Source organism: Rhinopithecus bieti, unplaced genomic scaffold, assembly GCF_001698545.2.
Source record: "Rhinopithecus bieti isolate Rb0 unplaced genomic scaffold, ASM169854v2 scaffold_17930, whole genome shotgun sequence".
Classification (NCBI taxonomy): Eukaryota; Metazoa; Chordata; class Mammalia; order Primates; family Cercopithecidae; genus Rhinopithecus; species Rhinopithecus bieti.
The window spans coordinates 577,828-591,725 of record NW_016809035.1 but is presented as its reverse complement, the minus strand read 5'-3'; the positions used below and the strand labels follow the sequence as shown (position 1 = coordinate 591,725).

Below are 13,898 nucleotides of genomic sequence, written 5' to 3'. Positions count from 1 at the left end.
AAATCTGGGCCCACCTGTTCTTGTGACATGGGTTCTGGGCAATTTTAAATGACAGCCTTTAGCTCACACCCTCTTTAAAAACAAGCAAATGTACTCAAAACCCATTTTGAGCTGGCAGTGAGGCATGTGTAAGAGGTTATTTACGATGTGCTGCGCCTGCCTGGATCTGGTGGGCGAGCCAGATGGGCGCCCTCCTCTTGTCCTTCCCAGTGGCCTCTGCCCAGGATCCCTGGCTTGTCAAATGTTGTCCTTAGCAGCTACCACTCTAGGGTGTTTGAAATCATTGTTTAGGCTCTATTGTGGTTTTGCTCCTAGCTCATACCAAGTCACCATAAAAAGCAGAATTTAGTGTAAGATAGACTTCATGGGGGGTTAGCAACTGTAAGACAAAAGGCTCCTGTTTTTAAAGGATTATATTTGAACTGTTGTGGGCCAGGATGAGAGAAAGCATTTTAATTCATTTGGGCTGTCTGATAACAATCTGCTCATATCAAGTAGGATAACTTAAGCTTTCTAGGCCAACAGGCTTTAAAAGATAGTTTCATATCTTTTGCCAAGAGGATAAGGTTCTAGGAACCAAGGATGGTACTAAATAGTTAAACACTTGTTTTCTGAGGTCAGAAAGAACTAGATTTAAATTTCAGTCCTCCCTTTTACTCACTGTCATTTAAAATGTCAGATAAATTACTTATTCTGTGACTCAATTTTCTCAGCTGTAAAATGGGATAGTAAGCATACTTACCCCATCAGGCTGTTGTCAGAATTGAATGTGATACTCAGCGTCAGGCACCTAATAAGGGCTAAATAAATTGTAGTGACCATTATTAATAATAATATGAAATGTCATAGCTCCTTAGCCAAAAGTGATAAGGGGAAAGGGCATAGGGTTGGAAGTCAGAAGACCAAAGGTTTGTTTTTTGGTTTTTGCATTTTTCTGAAACAGAGTCTGACTCTGTCACCCAGGTTGGAGTGTAGTAGTGTCATCTTGGCTCGCTGCAACCTCTGCCTCCCGAGTTCAAGCGATTCTCCCACCTCAGCCTCCCGAGTAGCTGGGACTACAGGCATGCACCACCATGCCCAGCTAATTGTTGTATTTTTTGGTAGAGACAGGGTTTCACCACATTGACCAGGCTGGTCTCACACTGCTGGCCTCAAGTGATCCACCCACCTTGGCCTCTCAAAGTGCTGGGATTACAGGTGTGAGCCACCGTGTCTGGCCAGACCAAAGGTTTTCATCCCAGCTCTGTTTAGAGCTACCCATATGACTTTGGGCTAGTCCCATTGGTTCCATTTGGGCCTCAGTTTCTTCATTTACTAGATACAATCATTAGTGTACTTGATCTGTTTCCACTCTGATATTAAATCAATGAGATCTGTTGCTGTAAATGTGGTTTTGAAGTTCTAAGTAATGGAAATATATGATTATTATAAAAATGATTATTCTGAGGCTAAGAGAAACATTTCAATCAAATATTTAGGTTAAGTCTTTTCCCCCATATTAGAGCCATCATAAATAGGGGAACATTTGGGAGCACAAAGGCTTCCTTGTAGATTGTTATTAAAGGTTTGATGTGAAATGAGGTCAGAGGAAAGCTGAGAGTGAGCACTGATGACAGGACGGCATGGAACCCCATGCAGACTCTGCAGGGCCTCTCTCGATGGGGTTGGGACAACTCCAAGGGTTTTAAAGCACACTGGCTTCCCTGAGGAGCAACTGCCCATTGGGCTGAATTATGGCAAATGGAGGAGCTGGTTGTAAAGTGAGCAAATATCCCCCAAGGATCATATTTTAACCAACACATTGTACTTTTCAAACTGCTGAGTACAACGTGTGGGAAAATGACCTTGTAATCAAATCAGACTGCCAATGTGAGGTCGGCCTGGAATGGAAGTGATTTTGGATATAGAAATCAAATTTATGACTTGTCTTAGTCCACCAGCTTTTATTGATTTTTTGGCTAGGTTGGCAATAAGTAGAGTTAATGTCACCCGTCTAAAGGCAGCTAGCCTGCTGAGCAGTGGAATTCTCTTCTCCAGAAAATTTAACTCCATCTCAATAATGAATCAATCCAAAGGCAAGACCCTTAAGAACCCTATAAAGCCAAGTCGTAGATACTGTGTATTAACCTTTGACAAGCAAAGCATACTGGAACTGAGGAATTTTCCAACAAAATTTAAAACTTCCTTTACTAGCTAATTTATTTGATTGGCTTTTTTTGTTTTAAAAATAAGTGAATTGTATCCAAATAGAATTACCTAGGACTGCGAACTATTTTCTAGGTCCACACAGAAAACCAATACCACACACTCATATTTTTGTTATTAAACTAAAATTATACATAGGAAAACTATAACAACAAAAACAAGGCTTCCCTTTATCCCAGAACCCAAAGAGAACCATGACTCATGTCTTACAGTATTTTTTCTGCATGTCTATATGTAGATGCAAATAAAATTGGGATTGAATCTGTGACTTTTAAAAATAGATATAAAGAAAGTTCTGGCATCATTTGAAAATCAAAAAGATTGCTGAGAAGTGAATAACGGGAAAATTAGAAACCTAAAATTTAACAAGACTCAACTCAGGTGGGCATTTGACTGATATTCTGGAGTAGAGTACAATTTCAGAAAGCAAACATACTTTGTAATTTAAAAGATGAGCTCTTCTTTTCAAAGGGCTTTTTCTATCAAGTATGTTTGTAGACATTATTATTATTTTTTTTTTTTTTTTTTGAGGCGGAGTTCCGCTCTTCTTGCCCAGGCTGGAGTGCAATGGTGCGATCTCGGTTCACTGCAACCTCCGCCTCCCAGGTTCAAGCAATTCTCCTGCATCAGCCCCCCAAGTAGCTGGGATTACAGGCATGCACCACCATGCCCGGCTAATTTTGTATTTTTAGTAGAGACAGGGTTTCTCCATGTTGGTCAGGCTAGTCTCGAACTCCTGACCTCAAGCGATCTGCCTGCCTCGGCCTCCCAAAGTGCTGGGATTACAGGCATGAGCCACCATGCCCAGCCTTTTTTTTCTTCTAATCTCAACAACAGCATGAGCCCATTTAATTATGTCCTATACATCTTTTTCAGTGTTCCTGTTATTGGAAAGAGACTGAAAGCACTTCCCAAAATGCAACCATAAAGATCTTCATTAAACAATCAGGAAAGCTAAGTGATTGAATATGCTGTGCAGCCCTGAGAATGAAGGGATTATATTGTCAAGTGAGACTAAAAGCTTGTAATTAAAGCTGACTGAATTTAAAAAGACACTACAGAAATCTGTGTACCAATAACTGAAATGAGTCTGTGGTTTGGTATTTTAAAGTTCAAGGACTTTGTCTCTATCCACATGGCCATGATATCTATGGGATCTCCTGTGGGATTAAGATAACATATTTTATTATATGATTTATAACTATATCACGTGGCTTGGAGCTGAACACTTCATGTTGTCATGTGGAACTTGGCCAAGTTCCATGTACCATCTACACAAGACAGGCACGACAATCAAAACCCAAAGGTGGCTTTACTTCAGAAATGAAATTTGGCAGACTGGAGTTCATTGTGTTAGCATAGTTCCGATTCACAGGTAGAGAATTTTTTAATCTGGGAAAGAATTGAGATGCAATGGGTTTTGCTGAATATTCCAACAAAGAAAAATAAGGGCCAATGTGCATCGATTGCTTATTCTATGTCAGACACCTGCATGGATTAACTCATTTAATCCTGACAGTAATCCTGCGAGGCAGGTACTATCACACTCCCCATTGTACAGATGAGAAAACTGAAGCAGAGCTAATAAATGGCAGAGTGAGGATTAGACCCCCAGGAAGCCTAGCCCAGAGGCTATGTGTTTAATGGGACACTCGGGACACTCTCTCTTCACTCTTTTCATTAAAAGAACAAACATTCGGCTCTCCTCCTGGTTCTCGTCTGCCTAACTCAGTCGCCTTTCAGAATTCACTAGAAACCTTGCTTCCCTGGAGAACTTCCCTGGCTTCTTAGGCTATATTTGGCTAATTTTTTGACTTGTCCTCCTAGTATCATGCACTTCAACCAACAAAACCCAAATTACAATTTTTGGAAATTACTCATTGAATTAACTGTCCTCCCCAGTAGAATTCTTCAAGATAGTAGGGACCATATCTGTTTCGCTCACAATTGTAGTCTCAATACCAGGCACAGAGTAGACACATGATAAATCTTTATTGCATGGATAAATAAATAAACAAACACATCATATCTGTGTGCTTATGGGAGATGGTAAAGAAAATGTGTCCTGTGTAATAGGAAGCATGCCACAATATGGAAAAACATTGTGTTATGGAAACAATTAACTGAAAATCAGGCAGCAGGCCCAACAACAGAGATCAGATATGACATCTACTGGTGGTTCTGTGTATGGAGGAGAGGCTGGTTCTCAAATAAAAAACTCATGACATGGCCCCATCTTTTGCTGCTAGTACCTAATCATTCATCCAGACTGTCAGCCTTTATTGGTTATCCCCTCAGAAGGGTATGACATAAAATAAAAATCATTATCAGCCTGGCATGTTCTGGCTACAACCCCTTAAAAGAGGAAGTGGTGGAAGAGTTCAGTTACATTGATATAAAAGCTACCTTCAATCTGTCCAGGTTTTTTGTTCTTCATCACACTTAACAAAAAGAAGCAAGACAATCTCCAAAGACTGTTAATTTTGTATAAATAGTTTCTCCTTTTTATCATGGACTTCTAGTGAGTATAGCTTATCTTTACTAATTTGATCTTGTTCATTCAATTTGGAACCCTGGACTCGTATTCAACTTGTAGTTCGGTTTGATTATTCACTTAACACAATTTTTTTAAAATCACAGCCTTATTATGTGCAACTGTGCTAATAGCTGGGACCCAGAAGTGAACAAAAATGCAACCCCACCTCACAGTGTCGTCTAGTAGACAATACAGATGTGTGAATAGACAACTGCAAAAATGGTAGGGACCTATGGCTCCTGCATGAAATTCAGGGAGTTTTTTTAAAAATTCCTTAACTGGCAAACAAAACTGGATATATATGTTTATGTGCATTTTTCACTATTTTAGCAGATTCTTAATCATCTTCAATCAAATGGTTCAGGTGAGACAAAACTACATGTAAAAGTTACAAGCACATATAATCAAAGCATACACAAATCATCCAGTCCAGCTGTTTTGAACTAGACGTACCATGTAATTGGGGCCAGGCAGGGGCAGCTCTAAACCAGTTACTGAAAGATATAGTTTAAAAATTCTGTGTAGATACTATTCAAAGAGAACAAAAAGGCAGGTGTTGTAGACTGTGGTTTTGTTCTCCATCATTCTCTTCTCCACCTATGATATGATAATAACGCCACACCTCCCTGACATCAGGGTTGGCCATGTGCATAGAAGTATTGTATGCCTCATCCAAGAAGAAGCTTTCAGAGCCTTTCAGTAGTTCTGCATTATTCTTTGCCTTCTGACACAAAGCAGACCTGCTTCAGGTATGGGCTACTCCTCTAGCGTAGGTTCCAGAATGAAGAAAACATAGAGCAGAGTTGGCCGGAGAATAACATGTAATGTGAACAACTAATAAATCTTCGTGGTTGTAAGTCACTGAGATTTGGGGGGTTGTTTATTATTACATATGACCTAGCAAGGTAAAGTAGATCAGTAAGTTTCAGAGTCACCAAATGAGATTCAAAGAGAGGCTTCAGGGTAGGTGCAGTATACACACGGAATAAACACAAGTTCCTACAGCAAGCCAATACATTAAGCAAGGGAAGTTTATGGTCAAGTGAACAAAGAAGCCAGTAAAATTTGAAATATGATTTAAATAACCGTGAACAAGCTTGATGTAATCTCTATCTATAGTGTATTAAATCTAAGAAAAGAAAAATATGCATTGTTTTCTTTATATATATATTTTTTCATAGATAGAGTCTCACTACGTTGACCAGCTGGCCTTGAACTGCCGGACTCAAGCAGTCCTCTCACTTCGGCCTCCTAAGTAGCTACAACTACTGGTGCATGCCATCACGCCTGGCTCATTCTTTTCAACTTCCATGGAATAATTTATGAAAAATGACTTGGTACTAACCATGAAAGAGTCTCAGCAAAAAATTGATAACCACAATCTCTGCCTATAATGCAATTAATTTAGAAATCCACTTTTAAAACAGAAATAATCATACATTTAGAAATGTAAGAACACATCTAAATAGCTCATAAAACAAATAAATCATAATGAGAACTAGCAAGTATTTAGAAGTGAACAACACTACTACTTGTCAGAACTAGTGAGATATAGGTATGGGAGCATTTGGAGGGACATTTACAGTATCTTAAATGTATATACTATAAAATAATAAAGGCTAAAAATTAATTAGCTAGGAATCCAGCTTCAGAAGTTAGAAAAAGAACAAAGTAGACCCAAAGAAAGAAAAAACATAAGAGCAGAAATTCATAGAGAACAAATACACCACAGAGAGACCTGACAAAACTAAAACATTGTGGGGTTTTTTTCCTGTGAATTCTAGGGTGACCTAGTTGGGTTTTTTTTTTTGTTTTTGAAAGACTAATAAAATTGGCAAATCTCTGGGAAGACCCATTTTTTAAAATAAAGGACAAATAAATACTATTAGGATCAGATTTCCTAGGCAGATTTCCTAAAGAACTCTTGCACATAAATATCAGAAGACAAAACGTTTACAGCAGCAATGTTTGTAATAATTTTCTTAAAAAAATGAAATTTATCAAAATCCATTAATAAGAGAATGGATACATAGATCATGGCTTGTTCTTTTTTAAAAAATGTTATTTATCTATTTATTTATTTATTTTGATATTGACAAATTATAATTGTATATATTTATGGGTTACAAAGTGATGCTATGGTATATGTATATAATACAGGGTAAGTGAACCAAGCTAATTAGCATACCTACCGTCTCAAATACTTACCTTGTTTTTTGTTTTTTGAGACAGACTCTATCTCGGCTCACTGCAACTTCTGCCTCCCAGGTTGAAGTGGTTTTCCTGCCTCAGCCACCCGAGCAGCTAGGATTACAGGCACATACCACCACACCCTGCTAATTTTTGTATCTGTAGTAGAGATGGGGTTTTGCCATGTTGGCAGGCTGGTCTTGAACCCCTGACTCAGGTGATCTGTCTGCCTTGGTCTCCCAAAGTGTTGGGATTATAGGCATGAGCCATCATGCCTGGCCTCAAATACTTATCATTTATTCCTTCTGTCTAACTGAAACATTGTACCCTTTGACCAATATCTATCTATTCCCCCTACCCCCAGGCTCTGGTAACCACCATTCTGGTCTCTACTTCTTTGCATTCAATTTCTTGTAGCTTCCACACAAAATAAATGAGAACATGCAGTGTATTAGTCAGGGTTCTCTAGAGGAACAGAACTAATAGGATATATATATAGGAGTTTTTTAAGTATTAACTCACATGATCACAAAGTCCCACAATAGGCCATCTGCAAGTTCAGCAGCAAGGAGAGCCAGTCCAAGTTCCAAAACTGAAGAACTTGGAGTCTGATGTGCAAGGGCAGGAAGCATCCAGCACGGGAGCAGGATGTAGGCTGGGAGGCTAGGTCAGTCTCGTCTTTTAACATTTTTCTGCCTGCTTTATTTTCTAGCTGCACTGGCAGCTGATGAGATGGTGCCCACCTAGATTAAGGTAGGTCTGCCTTTCCCAGCCCACTGACTCAAATGTTAATGTCCTTTGACAACACCCTCACAGCCACACCCAGGATCAATACTTTGCATCCTTCAATCCAATCAAGTTGACACTCAGTATTAACCATTGCATGCAGTATTCATCTTTCTGTGTGTGGCTTGTTTCTTAAAGTGCAACAGTGAAAATTAATGAACTTGGCTGAATTTCAAAAGTGTAATGTGAGCAACAAAATCAAGCCACAGAAGACTAGATTCAGTATAATTCAATTTACATAAAGTTCAAAAATACAGAAAACTAAGCAGCATATTATTACAGATTGCTTTTCTTCAAAATCTTAAAGAAAAATATAGAAATTAAATATAAATTTCAGGATAGTGGTTACCTCTGGGAAGGAGGGAGAGGGAAGGAACCAAGGAGGTAGACAGAGTTGGCTTCAAAATTATGGTAATAATAGCCTATGCTTAAACTAGATATTGAATATATAGGTATCATGGTATTGTTATTTAAGTTTTACAGGTGTTTTATAGTTATCACATTGTAGATACTCAATATCCAATAAAAAATTAGATCTTTAAAGAATGCATGAAATATAGTGAATTGTGAATGTGCAATAACAGAAATAATAAAATTTTAAAACATAGATTTCATTTCCTCTTCCTTGTTTCCCAAAACACTAGACAAAAGAGCAATTTGGATTTATTTTTTCAAACTTCTGGTTTTCACCAGTAATTCTTCCTCCTCATCTTCAGCAGGGACCTGAAGAAAATGAGAAAACAAGTTATATGGCAATCTGGGAGAAGTTTCTGGAACCAAGAGTAGAATACAGAGGGAACAATAAATTCATCTTTGTCCCACAATATCAAAAGTTAATCAGACCTATCAAGAAGGCTGTAGTAAATCACCTCCAGCAACTTGCATCCGGTCTGTGAATGATATTCACCCCACCCCCACCACTGCCTCTCAACCCCAACTCTCCCCTTACTTTGATATTATGATAAAGATCCTGGGTTGCATTACAAAGCCCTCATCCATTAACTCGGCACCAGAAGGCTCCATGTCTAATCACTACTTCCTAATTTCCATCATCTTCACCTTGACTCTGAAGGGCTGTGTTTGTTGAGAGATTGGGGGGTGGGGGTGGATGGTAAGAACCACATTCCTGTTACTTTTTCAGATTTGCTCCTCTTTCTTTATCTTCACACCTACCTACTTTATTATTTCTTGCTTACTAGGGTGGTCTCCCTGCCTCTACCAGCCCACTCTACTCAATCTTCCAGGCTTCTGCCAGAGAGGTCTCTTCTTTTAAAATATAAATCAGATTACTCCCTTGCTTTAAAGCCTCGCTGACTCCTTTTGGACTCCAGGAACTGTCCACAGTCCTTACTGTGGTATACAGGATGCTTTCTGAACTAGCTTTACCCAGCCTCCTTCGTCTTCTTCTCATGCTCCCTATGTTCCAGTCTCAGTCAACTAATACTTCTCATTTCCTGTATTGTTAAAGAAAAATTATTAAATTGCACTTACTACAGCACAGTAAGGTGGATGTATTCAGTACTATTGCAATGGGTATAGGGGCCACTGCAATGGAATTTTGCAGTGAGGGAGAGAGATTAGGCTCAGCTTCAAATACAGCATGAGCAGGTGGGAATTTATAGCAGGGCGGGGGCCAGTGGATGGGAAATTATTAAAAGGAAACCTCAGGGTTAAGGGGAATTCTGGCTAACCTGATCTAACAGGAGTTTTCCTGAAGACAGGTCAGGGTCATCAGACATCACCTGGGGGAGGATAGAGGATAAGGAATCTGATCAGATATCGAGGATGGGGGAGTCCTTGCTACACTGGCTTAGCAGAGTTCTTGTTAAAACTGGATTTTACAAGGGGCCCAGGAGAAGCTTCATATGCCTGGCTAAAGTTTAGTGAAGCAAAGAGTCTTTGTCACGCTATACTATGCCCCTGTGCCTTTGCACATGCTATTCCCTCTGAGTCAAGTCCTCTTCCTGCACCGTTACTGAAGCACCTGATCCCTTGCAGATTCTTCAAGCCCTAGCACAAAGTCAGCAAGAGCCTTCCAAGATGTCTCTGGTTAGAGTCACTGCCCCATCAGAGCACTTCCCACATTTCACAGGCGGCCAGAAAAGTTAGGAAGCATGGGACAAGCTTATTATTTTTTTTTAAATTTTATTTATTTATTTGTTTTTGAGACGGAGTCTCGCTCTGTCACCAGGCTGGAGTGCAGTGGCATGATCTCAGCTCACTGCAACCTCTGCCTCCAGGGTTCATGCAATTTTCCTGCCTCAGTGTCCTGAGTAGCTGGGACTACAGGCGCGTGCCACCACGCCCAGCTAATTTTTGTATTTTTAGTAGAGACGGGGTTTCATCTTGTTGGCCAGGGTTGTCTCCATCTCTTGACCTGGTGATCTGCTTCAGCCTCCCAAAGTGCTGGGATTACAGGCGTGAGTCATTGCGCTGGGTCGGGACAAACATTTTTAAATAGAATGCTGGTTACATTTTCAAATGATCTACTTAGTAAGTTTTTCTTTAATCTCCAGACAACTTTTCAGGTGACTCCTCAGCACTGATAAATTTAAGGCAAGGGCTTTGGTGCTTAATCTAAAAAAAGAATACAATAAATACACTACCAACTATCCCAAAGCCTGAAAACATAAGGAAAATATGTATTATTTTCTGTCTGCATGTTCGTCTCCCTTCACCAGGCCATGTGCTCCTGAAGGAAATATATTTCATGATGTCTTATACTGCTAGCTCCTAACACAAGTCTCAACACACAACTAGCAGAAAATATATGCTTGAGAAATAATTTTTTTAAATGAAGTCAGAAAATAAAACAGTTGAACAAATAAAATACTCTCTTTATAAATATTTAAGACATTCTTCTGCTATGGATTGGAAATAAGAGTGTGTAATATTATATCTAACAGCTTATATGATTTTACTTTGTAAAAATGTCCTAAATTATTGATGCTGTGTTTTGGAACTCACAGTATAATGAGTGTTTGACAGTGAGTTTCTTTTTATTTGTACATCATGACCATATGTATTATGCAATACTCAGGTTAGAGGGCTTTCTGAATTTTGGTAAATATTCATCTGTTTCTCCACTTGAAATTTCTCCTACAGGCTGGGTGCGGTGGCTCACGCCTATAATCCCAGCACTTTGGGAGGTCAAGGTGGGTGGTTCACCTGAGGTCAGGAGTTCAAGACGAGCCTGACCAATCTGGTGAAACCCTGTCTCTACTAAAATTACAAAAATCAGCCAGGTGTGGTGGCATGCGTCTGTAATCCCAGCTACTCGGGAGGCTGAGACAGGAGAATCGCTTGAACTGAGGAGGAGGAGGCTGCAGTGAGCTGAGACTGCACCACTGCTCTCCAGCCTGGGCAACAGAGTGAGAAACTGTCTCAAAAAAAAGAAAAAAGAAAAAAGAAAGAAATTTCTCCTAAAAGCTACCAATGTGGATCAACCCATACCTCATATTCAAATATTTTTCTTCTGCTCATAAATTCATTTATATTTTTAAATGAATTAAGGAATGAATAATAGGCACTCAACAAAAAATGTTCAGTTGATCTGAACATAGGTAAGCAATTCAAGATATATGCAGTGAATAAAATCGAACTTTGTCCAAGAGAAGTTAAACTTAACTAGTATTAAGTATGTCTACTAGTTCCCTGTATTTGGGATTCCTGGCCATCACCTCAGTCTTATTAAGCTTAAATCCTCCTGTCTGCCTCTCACAAAATTCTAGGTCCTTATCTTAGTATTAATCCACTTCTAAGAGTGAGGAACCATGCAGTTTTGCAAACCATACTTCCTGAGTGCTAAACCTGGCTTCTCCCACTTTACTGTGAGATCTTGGGAAAGTTGCTTAGACTCGTTGTACCTTGGTTTCCTCACCTCTAAATGGAGGAAACGATACAAACCTGAAAGAGTTAATTCAGGATAAAAGATGATGTACATATTGCAGATCCTTTTGGGTTAATATTCCAACACTCCCCAGAAGACCCTGCCTCAGAATCACATTGCCGGGCCTGTGAAACATACAGGTCCCTCAGCTTTGTTCCAGACTGTCAAACCTAGAATCTTAGAGAAGAGGGGAGATGACTGAGAACCCGTATATTTGATCCTGATCAAAAGGATAATTCTAATATACCTATGTGGTAGGCAGAATTCTAAGAATGATCCCCAATGACCCTCACTCTCATACAATGCCCTCCCCTTTGAGTTCAAGTGGAATCTGTGATTATGGTGAGATATCCCTCCTCAAAAAGGAGGTGGTCTGGGTGTGCCTCATCTCATCACACAAGCCCTTTAAAAGCTGCAAGTTTTCTCCAGCCATTAGCAGAAGAGAAAAAAACCCTAAGGAGAGACCACAGTAGAGCCAGCCTGGACTTCTGACCTGCAGAACTTCTGACCTATAAAACTGCGAGATAATAAAATGGGTGTCGTTGTAAGCCACTAAGTTTGTGGTGATTTGTTATGCAACAATTAAAAAAAAACAAACGAGTACAACATCCAAACCTGGGAAAGACAGGAGACGTATATTCTTGGAGAGACGGTATATTCTTCCTATCCCCCTACCCTCTACACAAACTACACAGTTTTGATTTTTTGGTGTTTTTTGTCTGTTTTTTGTTTGTTTGTTTGTTTGTTTAACTGGAAAAGGAGAGGTGTTTTCATGAGGAGAAGGGCTGAGTAGCAAAAGGGGAAAAAACCCAGAAAGGCGATGAAATAGTGTCTCATTTTTAGCCCTCGGGGAGAGGGAAGTATGGAGGCAGATGGGGCTACTCGAGAGGAATTGAGGTGCTCTGAGCGTAAGTCAAGTTGCTTTAGAAGCAACCATGAAGGAAACCATGTTCACCTAGCTACTCCACCACGCTGCCCAAACCCTTGGCAAACAAACCTTTGGCAAATACTGCTCAGGCACCTCAGGAGTTGAAATCTGAAAGTACCCAGAGGCAAATCTTCAGTACCGTTCTTGGCAGGGTCCTGGGCACTCCCATGCAGGGTGGCAGCAATGTGGGGTGGGGAGCCTTCTCCAAGCAGCTGCATAGACAATGTCAGTAGACACATGATGCCAAGCAACAGAAGAAAGGTTTGAATCACACCTTTGGGTGTCTTCCCGAAATAACTGGGATCATCGATGGTGCTGGGAGGCAGGTTGAGGTGCAACTACTAATTAGCAGGGCCTGTCAACCTAGCAGACCTCTGGGCTGTACATACAAAGCACTTAGCATTGATGTAACATTTAGCAGACTTTCCTCAAGGGTATATGTAATCTAAGCATCCCTGAACTCACAAGAAAGCTCTGTATCCTTGATCACCAAATCCTATTTCTGGCCTAACTTTATATTCCCTGCTAATTTGAGCAGCAAGCTCTGCCTCCTGGGTTCACACCATTCTCCTGCCTCAGCCTCCCAAGTAGCTGGGACTACAGGGACCCACCTCCATGCCCAGCTAATTTTTTGTATTTTTAGTAGAGACGGGGTTTCACCATGTTAGCCAGGATGGTCTCGATCTCCTGACCTCGTGATCTGCCTGCCTTGGTTTCCCAAAGTGCTGGGTGGACTTCCTTTCAATCACTGTTTCCTGGAAATGAGGGTTGTACTAAAGTTTGGCTTCAGCCACAATATTCGGCCAAAATGTGTTTTGGTATTGGCTTTGACCGTTGGAAAGCTGAGTAACAGAATGCCAACTTTAATGTCATTTCTGGGCTCCCTGAATGTGCATTTGATCAATGAGCAAGTGACTGTATAGTTACCATCAAATTTAATCCGCACAATAATAGAATAAGACATGCCATTCAGAGTCATTATTAATATCCGAACATGTACTTTCAAACATAGGTAGGTATTTCAGACGTAACTCAGAGTAAAAAGAAATTATTTGTATGCTTGGGATTTTGAATTCCTATCACTCAGTTGAAGTATAAATGTACATTTTTAATTTAGCAGAATAAAATGCTGGAATAGTTCATGATGATTATGAAAGTTCTCCAGGTTATGAAAAAAATTTTCAAGAAATTTCTAATATGTAAATATAGATAACATTAACTGGAAAACTTTAGAAAGAATATAATATCCTTTTTGAATCAAAAACTTTTATAAAAATTTAAATAGCATAAGGCAGAATACAGAGATTAGATTATTTCATAATTCTAATTTTTATATAATTATTTGGTGTTTTAGCCCTCATAAC

At 39.7% G+C, this 13,898-nt stretch overlaps 1 pseudogene across 1 annotated transcript in view; it reads right to left on the bottom strand.

Annotated features, from left to right (window-relative positions):
- The window catches only part of LOC108539501 (40S ribosomal protein SA-like), a 111,147-nt pseudogene extending 98,374 nt beyond the window's left edge, over window positions 1-12,773 (bottom strand). The window contains exon 1 of the transcript XR_001888389.1: window positions 12,674-12,773. The product of XR_001888389.1 is annotated as a 40S ribosomal protein SA-like (transcript). The remainder of the gene's footprint in view (window positions 1-12,673) is intronic.
- Between the last annotated feature and the right edge of the window lie 1,125 nt (window positions 12,774-13,898).